The following is a 12790-nucleotide window of genomic DNA, read 5'->3' as shown; positions in this document are numbered from 1 at the left end:
TGATATGTTTTTTTTTCCTCACTCTCTTTTTGCCAGTCTGCCTCTCTCTGACTTTTGAATTTCTTTTGCGTGTGGCATTATGCTCCTTTTGCTGAGATCATATCAAATTCTCTGTGTAAATTGGCATGGCTACTCAGCACTCAGAGGCTCTTTGCCAGTTTACACTGAGAATCTATCCCTAAACAATTATACTCAGCAGTACCAAAAAACCACTTAAATCAACAGAAAATGTAGGAGAACTTTTGGGCCCAAATCCCACTGCCTTCAGTTTCTTGAATTGGAGAAACTACCAGGAAACAAGGACATGGAAAGGGAGCTGGGGGAGAACTCGGGGCACAGTCAGTCTGTTCTCTCAACAATCAGCGGAAGAAATAACAATACAAATCCCTTGCTGTCAGATCCATCAGCAAGAAGTAAACAAGAATGAGCAAATCAGTTAGTACTTAAAATAAAAGCATTCTCTTTGAGTTTTTCTCTATTTCTCACCTTGGTTGTAAATCACTGTGCTTGACAAAGACAAAAATAGATATGAGCATTTTATCATAATTCCATAAAAAATGGTAAAAATAAAGGGTCAGCAACTACATTAATGTGCAGCTGGCACAACATTCTTGAAGGTGGTGAATCAGAATAGAAGAAACCATGAAACAGGTAGGTGTGTGCATCCATTAAATGGAGGGTATGATGGCTGGCCTTCTGTCTGCATGTCCTGGGTTTGCTGGTTTGCAAAGCCAAAGCACAGGATGTTGAGGACATGTTGTATGACAGCTTTGTTCTTCTGATCATGAGTCAAGTTCTGCTCATATCATTCATGCAAATTGCCCCTCTAACTTCAGCAGCTATACTAGCATGATTATTGTGAGCAAGCTTTGGCTTCAACGCTAACTGGGTCTTCAGCAAAACTAGACTTTTGTAGTCATGGAACAGGAAATGGTTCTGTGCAAATATTTACCAGTGCTAGAAACTGTGAATTTCACATTTACAATTACACTAATGTCTGCCTAGGGTAGAATGAATCATGTCTGTTCCTAACAGAATGATTTATCCTATAAATATTTATTGTAAAAGCAGGACACACTATGCTAGGCAGCAAGGAACTAATTTCACCTCTTCAATTAGAAGAAGTACTCTAATTGACTTTTGACCTTGATAGTCCTATAAGGACTCACAGAAACTCTCTTACCCACTTTACATTATGTCTGTTGTGTAATGTTTAAATAAGGCTGTAATTCAGAGAAATGCTTCCCCTTGTTAAAGTGTCAATAAAGTTGTTATTGTTTAAGGAAACTCCTGGTAGAATGTCTTGTGCTTCAGCTGCGAATATTTCTTCTTTAAAAAAAAAAAGATCTTGGCTCTCTTAATTTTTCTTCTTTCCTTCAATGTTCTGCACAAATCTAAATTGTACCTGGCTGATTGTTGTGTGTGCACGTATATGTGCATACTGCAGACCAAATCATCATACCACGGCCAGGTTCTCCTGAGGGATGTGACCTTGAGCTTACCCTATCTCTACCTTTTGCTGTTGCTGATGGATTTTTTCTTTAATGGTTCCCGGTTATTCATTCCCAGTTTTGTGACCATCCTGGGGCAATGTTAAAAGAAACCAGAATATATACTTTCATTCTGGTTTCATGTTTATTCAAATTTATTTTCTATTAGGGAAAAAACACACAATCAAAACAAAGATAGGAGTGACAAAAGAATTATAATCTATGTGGCCCAATAGACAACAAACTGAGAACTGAACACTTGCTTATGTCCGTAAAGAAAGTCTTAACTGATAGTCAGAGAATATTTTTTTCTACTGGTTCATGCTGTTTGACTATCCTGAATGGGAAGAAAACACACTCATGTTTACATTTCACAAGCTGACAAGCCACTACCATGTGGCCATGTGGCGGTTTTCAGTGAGTTTTGGCCAGGCAAGGAGACCCAGAGGGACACGTTTCCTCTCTACATATATATCCTCCCTGCCAAAAATAGTTGTGATATTAACAAAGGGCACTTACAGCTGTCTTCTGTGTTATGTTTAAATGAAGATGGTCAGAACTGTATTTACTGCAATTTTGTTAAAATTCTTTCTAGAAATTAAACTACGCAGTTGTACACTCTGTCTTTGCCTCAGTCATGGAAATACAGTCATCATACGGTTAGTTTTAGATGCTCTGTAATCCCAGTACCTGCCAGACTAAGAAATGGGAAGAATGCCAAACCGTGGAGTTTGCTGGGCTCTGCGGCAGCCAGGACGAGCCAAGGGAGCTGAGCCTTTCCTGTGAGCGTTCCTTGGGAATGGGGAAAATCCTTCCCCTGGTGTGTGGAGTCTGAGAGGTATGTGGAGCTCTCTAGATATGAAAAGTGAGGAGGAAAATGGCTAATGCCTTCAAATCTGGACTGGGGAGAAAGGTAACAGCATGTATATGAACTGGGTTGTGCAATCAGGTGAAGAAAGAAGAGCGTCACGAGTGAGAATCCATTACATGAAACTGGATACACTGGTGAAATCAGCTGAAGAAGGGAACTTAAGACAAAATCATGAAGTTACCACTTCAGGTCAATTGTACACAGGCAAACAGCCATCTCAGGAAGTAACTGTGTTACTGTGAGGTCAAATATATTAGCCCTATGTAAAAGATAGCAGAATTAGTGCACATTTCCTTCCCTTGTGAAATAATCTTACAAATTCTTTTTCTCATGGGGCAGTTGGGCTTCCTAAAATAGCCAGTTTTCATGTCTATGCATAAGATTAACTTTTCATTCCCTTAGCTCACCTCACATTTGCATATTATTTGTCTCTGTAATTTTTTTTAATTTCAGTCCAAGATGAATTTTAAAAGAAAACTAAACTTTTTTTTTTTTTTTTTTTTTTTTTTTAGGCTTGCACTTTACTTGGTTCCATATTTCTGACTAGATCTATGGATGCAAGTCTGTGCAATCAGTCCTGGTGTCAGGCACAAGAAATTTAGGAAACAAGCTTGCAGCTAAATTGAGACAACAAACCTACAGAACATTAAGTTGAGTATTACACAGTCAGGTCTCTGAGGTGCATGCAGTGAACTTAATCTGAAAAAGTATAGTTGTCACTAGTTGTAAAAGATTTTCCTGAGCTAATATAGTAAAAATACTATGGATGAAGTGTATGAATGCAGGTACATCTTGTAGGGAAAGTCACCTCCAAGCTGTTAGCTTTCTATAGCCAAAGTTTTTCTGAGACCCACAGGAAGGTTCTGCCTAACCAACAGCGCTGGCGCCTCGACCAGTATTGACACGGATACTGAAGAAGGTGGTAAAGGAGATGGGTATATCTAGGAGAAGACAATTCAAGAAGTAAAATCAACATTTTGCATGAAATTCTATCGATTGCACAACTTTCTTATATCCATGGGGATAAATGTAAAAGCAGACATATGATTCTTGATTGACAGTGCTTCCATTACTAATGTGAATGAATAAGCTATTGCAAAATATGATCAAAAGATTTTTGAAGCCTTCATAGCAAAAACCCGCAGCAACAAGTATCAAGTCTGTGCTTTTTATTCATGAAAATAAAATACAGTAAATCTCCCTTCCTGCTGTGTTTCTTGCCTGCAGGATGGAGCGGGATGAAGGAGTCCTTTGGAACACAGGTTCATTTATGCACGTCTGGTCTGCCTGAGTCAGACAAGTGAGAGAAACACAGCAAAGCAAGATCTCCAGGTACCTATGTTTTTGGAAACTTTCTATTCTAGTTGGCTAAAATCAGTACCAAGCAACTGTGTCTGCTGTAGATGAGAAAGCTATGGACAACCAGTGAGCAGTTCCTGATCTGCTATCCAAAAGGCAATAACCCTGTTCTCTAGTTGGTAAGTCTGGAATCAATACAAATTTCTGATTGTATTATGTCATGTTAAGAAAAAAATTAACCTGCTCTCATTTTAACCAGGTCAAAAGTACACCCTCAGATTTTGACTGCTCACTTAGTTTTGTTTGTTTTCATTTTATCTGTTCATGGCAAGTGTGATGCAGGCTGCTAAACTAGACTATCAGTAGTCTGACATTATAATTAGCATGTCTTTTTCATTTCATAACCAATACCTCATTTTTATTTTTTTTTTTCTGAACAAAAAAGGAAACATTCCTGGACTTGCTTTCTTGTCTGGCATACATGTTAGGGAAGAAATGCTTTGGTTTTCAGATTTTTCTCACTGTTACTTTAAGGGGCGAAAGTAGATGCATGTCCAATACACTTTACTGCTTGTAAAGTCCTTCTGTATTTTAATGTGCCTCAGTATGACAAAATAAGAGGATATCTTTAAGTTTAGTAAGTCTCCTTTTCCTGTGTACTTTAATTTATTTTTCAGTCATTTCAAAGTGACTGTGTGGCACTCTATACATTGTAAAAAAAAAAAAAAGCCTCTAGAAATGCTAGTCATGTCTAAAGTGAGAATAATTGGCCCTGACAGAGAGGAAAGTAGTAATTGGAATGAGACTTGTTTAAATAACAGTTTAAATTTTCTTTCCTTACTTTTCCGATTATATGCACTATAAAGCAGGATTTCTTTGCCTTGGGTGTTTCACAGAGTCGTTTCTGTATGCAGCATGCCCAGTAGTATAACTCAAGCAGTAAGCCCAGCTATAATTTGGATTAGACTTTGAGTTTAGCTCCCTTACATACAAATACGCCATTCAATCACTATTAACACTGTATCATCAAAATATTCAGTAGGCTGAAGCAGGACAGGCTAATTGCGTCCTCTAATTCTTCTAAGTTATCATCACTCCTTCATTCTGAATGGTTAAATGGAAATTCAGACGCAACACTAGAGGAGAAAAAACATGCTTAAAAACTTGAGGTATGAATACACTTCATGTTCTGCTAAACACTCTCCTCACTGTTAGTATCCAAGGAAGAGTAAAGTTACTATGTTTTTCAGCCCTTCCTCTATGTGATTTGTGTTGTTCTTAAATATAGCTTTGCTCAGAGCTATGCAGAACAGGTGTTTTAAAAAGCTTTGGAGTATGTCAAGGTTTAGTACTGTAACATGACTGAGATTATTTTCCTATTGAGCACATCTGTCTCCAGCAGTAGATGCAGCCCCCATCTAAATAGTAGTGGGGATCTGCGTGGTCACATCTGCCCTCCTTCAAAATATTTATGGCAAATATAAATCAAGGCAGGGATTGACTTGAGAATCTGGAAGGATCAAGTGACATCTGCAGTGGAACAAATGAAATCGAAATGTGTCCTGATTTGCAGAATAATATGTGAAAAACATTGTATGAGCTTGGTAATTTCCTACTGCAGCTTTGATGGACACAGCCAGAACGTATCAGCATGGCTAATCTCAGAGATCAGTTGTCCTTCTGACAACCTTTGATGTTTGTCTCCTGAACCTTTAGCTAAAACCTTCAAAGAGGCTTAGATGATCTCAGTTTGGTGTTTGTTTTTCTGGTTTTGTTTGTTTGTTTCTTTTGGTTTGGGGTTTTTTGGATTTTTTTTTGTTGTTTGTTTGTTTGTTTGTTTTTCTAAAAGGAAACAGTCATAGGTGAAATTTGGCTCCATTAATGTGAGTGATAAATCTCAACTGACTTCAATAACAAAGAATTTAATTCTTCTAAAGCATTGGCTGGTCCACTTTTGAACAGTGGATCTGAACTCTCTGAAATTCAGGATTCAGAATAATTTGGATTCTTGATGCTGTCTGAGCTGTAAAATGGAGGCCAGTAATTATAATAGTTCATAATTTATGAGGGCCATTTCCCAGTTATATCCATTTGACTAAAAAAATCTGAACGCTTAGCAGACCTATCTGCATGAAAAATAAAACTACCCAGGAATTTAATAATACAGAGATAACAAGATGAGATCAGGCTCTTCAGTTCATCAATATATATATTTTGCTCTGTCTACCTTTTGCAATATAGATGATGTTACATCAGCTAATGGTGTTTTTTTACCTGATTTTCTTTAATCTTCCCAAAGGTATTCAGTATTTTTAGTATGAGTTACCTAGAAACTATTTATATGTGGAAAATGCTAATATTTGTTTGAATAAAAGTTAGCATTAAGCAGAACGTGGGGATTTTGTGACAATTTCTGACTTCAGTAGCAAAGCGAAAATTTCGGTCATAAAAAATATTTCCATTTCATTTCAATTTCTGTTCAGGTTTATTAACAAAATGCCTTACAAGAGGTTTAGTTCAGCTGCTCATATCTTTTTCTCTCTGATGAATCAGGCCTCTTCTGCTAAACTGCAACTCCCACAAGACACCAGTGGCTTTTCAGTCTTGGGGAGCTGCACAGCCTCTACCCCAGGCCCTCATCCAGAGGCAGAGCTGATGGGTAAAACCAACTAGCAGGGTGGGACAAACGCAAGAAGCACTCTGACTGTAATTCCTGTGAGCATTGGCCTCTCAAGAGCATCTTAGGCTCTTCCGTTACTTTTTTGCAAGAAACAGCTCTAGAGCTGGCAGTAGTCTGTGATCCCCATCAGAGGTTTAAGTTAGTTTGGAAGCTGAAGAGCCTTCATGCACAAGAGCAAAACTGGGGTTGCATCAGACTGGTTCCAGTCTGGGTTAAATATGTCTGGCCTTTCTGTATCGCAGATCAAGAGTTCAAGTATAAAATGACACTATGTTTTAAATTTTCAGTGTAAGCAGCAGCTGCAAGTGCAAAAAGCAATGATTTTGCCATCACACCCCTAACAGTTAAAACTGTTTGGAAATCTCATTTGTTTTTCATTAGTTACCGCAACAGTTCGAATAAAATCCTGTTCAATCTCAGCAAAGAGTACTTTGGAAATGTTAGTCTGTTATTCTTTAAACAAAGTTCAACAGCTATTAACAGAGTACTTGTTTATGATCTTCTATAAATATTATGTTTCTGTACTTCTTTGAAAATGTGGACTTTTTAATTTCATTTTTATTTTAGTAAAAACTGTAAAATTATGACTCACCAGCTGCAGAGTGCCAAGACAGGATATTTCCCAATATATGGGGCAAACAACATTTTTATGTATTTTTGTTACCAATCATATAAAACCCAGCTTATTTTTATAAATGGCTCCATAGGCCTGCACCATAAAAGTTGCATATAATTTTATCCCAGTTTTCAGGGATTTTGGTGCCCATTACCTAGGAAATGTAAACTCTCATGTTCCTGAGCAAAGTCGACGTTTTAGTGATCAGTGAAACCCACTCATTTTCATGCAGAAGTGGCCACCTTTCTTCTACTCAGCCAAGATCTTACAACCCAGACAGAAAGTTGAACTGGACAAAAAAAGGAGAACATGCTGCTATGAGGTTTCAACACAACAGCTTAAAAGGAAGTTGCAAAATTAGCAAGGGGCAAGTGGTGATATTTTTTTTTTCTTATTCCTTGAGTGCATACTCTTGTGGCATAGCCACACCGATATCACCACTTACCTGTAAATCATCCAGAAAAAATCATGTCTTAAATTAATGAAGGGAGCAAGCTTCATTACATTATGATGCTTATAAAGCTTGCTGTAATAATACCTATAGTAGTTTAGCTCCGGAACACTGAATGTGCCTGACCAAAAGGAGTTTTATTGAGCTATTTGTGTAATTAACGTGGGGACGTTAGTGGGTAGTTTAATCCCCAGATGTGTATGTAATAATAGCTTAACTTTCTCCCTTATGACTACTGCTATTAAAAGCAGTAGATTTAGATTTAAATCCAAATTGAATGAGTTATGGCACTGCTTTCACTTGTGTCTAAACCTTTCAGTGGCTTTTCTCAAATCTGAGATAAAATTAGATGTAGCTTTATGGTTTAGGACACGCTAATGCATTCTAGTTTCACGTAACACCTTTGATTTTGTCACTACTTGAACTATTTTATTTTTAACTTAGGGCTAGATCCATGCCCCTTAATTGGAAAAATGGACATGCAAGATTTTGTCTAAAAGAATAAGCAATCAGTTTAATTTTTGAAATTGAGTTTATGTTTTTTGTTCCAACTTGTTTTCAAGTGGTGTCAAGGCACAATATGAAAATCCCAAATCTAACCTGAGTAGAAGGTAAATGAAATCCCTAGGAAGTTTTTTCTTAAATGCTAAGAGCCTGAGGAATAAACAGGAAAAGCTGTAAGAGTGGTAAACAAACTCAGAGAAGGTTAAGTTACTAAGAAGCAAAACTTGAATGTGGAATTTATCTTGGGAGAAAGGAAGGAGGCTTACTTTAAAGGTTGATTGACTTTTTATTATCTTCTATAAGGAAATCCTTTGATGGCTCTGAAGAGGTGGTGTTTAAGAAAAATGAGACCTTCAAATACAGTACCATGTGCAGCATCACCACATGTTGTAGAACAGGAGTACATCTTTAACAGGCAATTAGCAGGGGCCAATGAGATGCAAAGAGTGATTTGGAAATTTACCTTGGATATTAGACAAAGGAAACCTAGCCAGAGGAAGGTAGGATGACTGTTAAAGGCTTAACATTAGAAAGAGCCAGTATCTGATCAAAGAGACGCGCAGACTAGGAAAGTGTTAGGAGCTTGGGCAGGCTTAGTAAGACAAATGAGAGTGGATTAGCCTTGAAGACTCTGACAGTAAATCACAAAAAGTATATGGAAGGAAAGACTAAGACCACCATTGCTTATGATCTCTGTCTGTTGTTCCTTGGCTGTGCATCTCCATAAAGAGCCTGACTCCCTCTCCCTGATGCCATCCTCTCATGTACTAGGTGCTGCTGTTGGGTCTCCCAGGCTGAACAAGCCAAGCTCCCCAGCCTCTCCTCTCAGGTCAAGAGTTCCAGCCCCCCACCATCATGGATGTCCTCTCCTGAACACATCCTAAGGTTTCAACACCTTTCTTCTATTAGGGAAGCCATACCTGGAAGCAGCATTGAGATGCAACCTAATGAATGCTGACTGAGCAGGGATAATCACTTCCCTTGGCCTACTGGCTGTGCCCCTGTTGATACAGTCCTGTATCCTGCTGGATTCACTGCTGCTCGTGTTTATCTGCTGCCCACCAGGACCCCCAGGTCTTTTTTAGCAGAGCTGCTCCCCATCCAGTCAGTCCTCAGCCTGCCTCGGTGCAGGGATGCCAGTCCCTCCCAAGTGCAGGATGTTGCATTTGTCCTGGCTGAATTTTATGAAGTTCCTGTTGGCCCGTTCCTCCAGCCTGGCCTGGTCCGTCTGGACGGCAGCCCTGCCCTCGAGCATGTTGCCTGCTCCCACCTCCATCTGGTGGTGTCCATAAATGTGCTGAGGGCATGTTCAGTCTCCTCCTGCTCATCGACAGTGAGATTCAGCAAGGGAAAGGAGAAGGCAGAGAGCACTGCACACACAGCAGTTTAGAGACTGGAACTAGGTAATTACTTTTTTTAGATCTTTTTAGACAAATTATGTTCATAAAAGCAAATAAAGTCCTGAAATTGTGAAATGTGAAATTAGATTTTGTGTGAGAAGCTTCTAAAAACCCACATTCAGTGGGACTGAGTGGTGCACAGGCTGTGCAGGCTGTGTCTGTTTCAGCCACAAGTATTACAATAAACAAAGTTAATTTACTTCTGAGATAAAAATAATTTTGTGACATTCTTCTCGCTTTCAGGATATAGTATTCACCTAAATCTATTAGGTCTGTCATAAACTATCTTTTCAAACAGCAACAAAGTGTTGCTGTATCTGGCAGCCCCTCTCGTGTGACGCTGGGTTATCATTCTGCAGGCCAGGTATGACAGAGTAATGGGCTTTGTGAAATACACAAGGTATAATTCTCCTTTTTTCCTTTTGCGCAGATTAGAAAAACAGGATGTGAAAGGAATGAAGTTCAGACACAAAACCAAAATGAGATTAAAAAACCTCTTTGCAGTTCATGAGGTGACCATTCACAAGCTCTCAGTAATTTATGGTTATTCCACAGTACTGCATAAGATTAGTTCAAGTTACATTTGGCTAGAGTGCTTGACTCTCACTCTGGATAATCTGACAGGCAGCTCTGGGACTAATCTTGGTGTGATAATAAATTAAATAAGTTTTTTCTTTCCCTCCTTTTTTTTTCCCTGTTGGATTAAGTTGCAGTGTTGTCTTTTTAATAATGCTCAAGATTACTTCCTGGGCACATGATGTTACTGGAGTTTTGGACTGTTTTTTCCCCAGTTGCCAGCTTTTTATGTTATTTCACTTTATATGTTACATACTCCTATAGTCATCTTACTTTTTAAAACCCAATGTCAAAACAAGATTTGAGCCAGTGGGAGCATGTAAAAGTCTGTTCACAATTAACGTGCTGAATTAGAAACCAGATTTTTATTCAGGTTGTTTTAACTCATTAGTCAGACTTTGTGCAACATCAGAAGTCAGGTTGGGTGAAATTCACTGTGCATTGGGAAAGGGATGAATGCCAAAGTAACATTTAAAATCACACAGAATACAGAATGGGTTTAATTTTAATCACGTTTATATCAGACCAGTTTATAACAGCTATGTCCAATCAGGGAACTGAACCGTGCTATGTGATCCAACACATTAGTCACAAGCAAATGTCTCATGTGAAACGATCAGCTAAAAATAACAGTTCATAGCTCAAACCAGTTGTAAAAAATTAGCACTTGAACACAATTCATAAATTAAGGACTAAAATTACAAGTAAAGATTGTAGACAACATTTATAGGAGACTAATAGTTTATTTAAATATTAACATCCAACTTTCAGGTATCATCCTCCTGAAGAACCTCCCACGCAGCTGCGTTCTTTAAGAACCTGAAATTTCTATTAATAAAGAGCCCTGATTCCTGCATTTCTGAAGGCCTTTTGCAGTCACGTTGGAGAGCCAAGAGCTGCTCAGTGTCCATTTTAAACACATACTCTGCCAGGATTAATAGTTCTTCTCTCACCTTGCTTGCCATGGTCACCAGTTTAATAGATATATTGGAGCGGCTCCTCTTAGCCTGGTGGCTGCTGAAGCACTTTGTTCTCCACGTGTGTTGTATGAGGGAGTCTGAACGAGTCTATTAGGTGACAGGGTGCCTGAGGCTTTGTTACAAAACTCAGTATCCCTCTGTCTAAATCCCTGTTCTCAACCTAATGTTTTACTTTTGTGCTTGCTTTTATAAATTGCTTTAAAATCCTGCTACAAGTTTCTCTACTAATAAATGCCGAATGGTCCACACATGGTAGACCTTCTCTTGTTTTTGTTTTTGTACTTAATATTTACTGAATACTTGAGGTATGTATGGTTTAAGAGATTTTTATTGTATGTGGCATAGTTTAGGCAGTAGCGGTAGTTTCCAAGTTGTTAGAGAAAGACATTCTGTTTGATCGAGAACATGTTTGTTCACCAGCTGTGCAACTGCAGTCATCCAGAAACCCCAATTCAACTCCTCATATTTCTACTGACAACAATTAAAAGTGGAGAATCAGAGAGAGAAAGGAGGAAACACAGTTTGCTTGGAGAAGATATTAGATCTTCTAAAAAGGTTTCCTTTTCTAAGATGAGGAAAATCTTATGATCATTCTAGCAATTGCCCTGCCACTTCATGATTGGAGGCTAAACCTTGCCATAAATTGAGAAATAAGTGATTTATTTTGTGCAGTCATACTTACCCTCCTTAATAATGTCTTTCAGGTTCAAGGAAGTGACATGTTGGTTGTTCTATCTCAGACTATAGAAACCAAATAATTTCCAGTGGAAAATGCATCTTCACGACTGGTGGCTGCTTTCCTGCCTGAGGAGCCTCTGCCTCCAATTATTCCTCCAGGTCGGTCAGCAAAGCGCTGCCTTCTTGGAGCTGTGAACAGCAGCTGTGATGAATGAATTTTGCCTTAGGAACAAGCCTCTATGCACTCATTTGTAACGCCACATTTTAAAAGTAGAATTCCTTTCTGAGCTCAGCCTTAATCTGTTAGTGGTTATTCTGACATGGCTGTTTCTGTCCATCTATGAGCCATGCATGCTTTACTCATCGTTCTGCTATACCTGGCCTGGAGGAAAGTATAGAAGATGCCATATATCCATTTGGATATTGATGTAGTATTTCATTTTTTAAGTCAAAACTTAAATTAGTTTTTCCAAATGCTGAAATGGCAGTTGATGGTCAGTAGTAGTTATCTGCATGGCTCCGCTTCTGAAGAGGCAGCTTTGTGCCTGGAAATTATTTTTGGCTAAGTCCTGGTCTGCGTTGACACCTTATCTGTGAGACAATGAAGTCCTAAGTGGTAGAATCCACTTCATAGACTTGCACCTTCTCAATTCACCCATTTTGTTCTCCTCAGCCTTCATTTCTGTCCTTCCTCAACAGTTTCTTATTCATTCCTTTTATATATATATATGTATTTATATTTTTATTTTGTAGTGAACATAAAAAATAATTTGCCATCTCTATGCTTCTCCAGGATGAAAATTCAGAGTAGCAAGAAACAGCTATAAGAAACCAGAGTTATGTCTTCATTCTCTGCAATGAGAAGAATGCCACACTGTAAATCTTCCACCAGGTTTTACCGCATCAGGGTTCTAGAAGTTCAATTTTGTTCCCAGATGATGTTCTTCAGCAAATACTTCCCTTGAAATCAGAGAAAAATTAGAATGACATAAATATTCCTGTACTATCAGAAAAGAAACAAAATAACAAATTTTGCAGTTGCATGACTATTTATCCTTTACATTGTAGCTATGAATGAGTTTTCAAGAAAGACGTCTTTTCACTCAAGCTTTTTCACTGTCATCCTTCATTAGAAGTCCTCACAGGCCCTATTCTGTTTGAACAAATAGTCAGCGGAAATGATCAGCAAAGTGTAATATTAAGACGTTGTTGTATGTTATTCAGGTCTATGGGACTTAAGAAAAT

This window comes from Aptenodytes patagonicus, chromosome 4 (assembly GCF_965638725.1).
Source record: "Aptenodytes patagonicus chromosome 4, bAptPat1.pri.cur, whole genome shotgun sequence".
Classification (NCBI taxonomy): domain Eukaryota; kingdom Metazoa; phylum Chordata; class Aves; order Sphenisciformes; family Spheniscidae; genus Aptenodytes; species Aptenodytes patagonicus.
Note: the sequence above shows the minus strand (reverse complement) of the source record.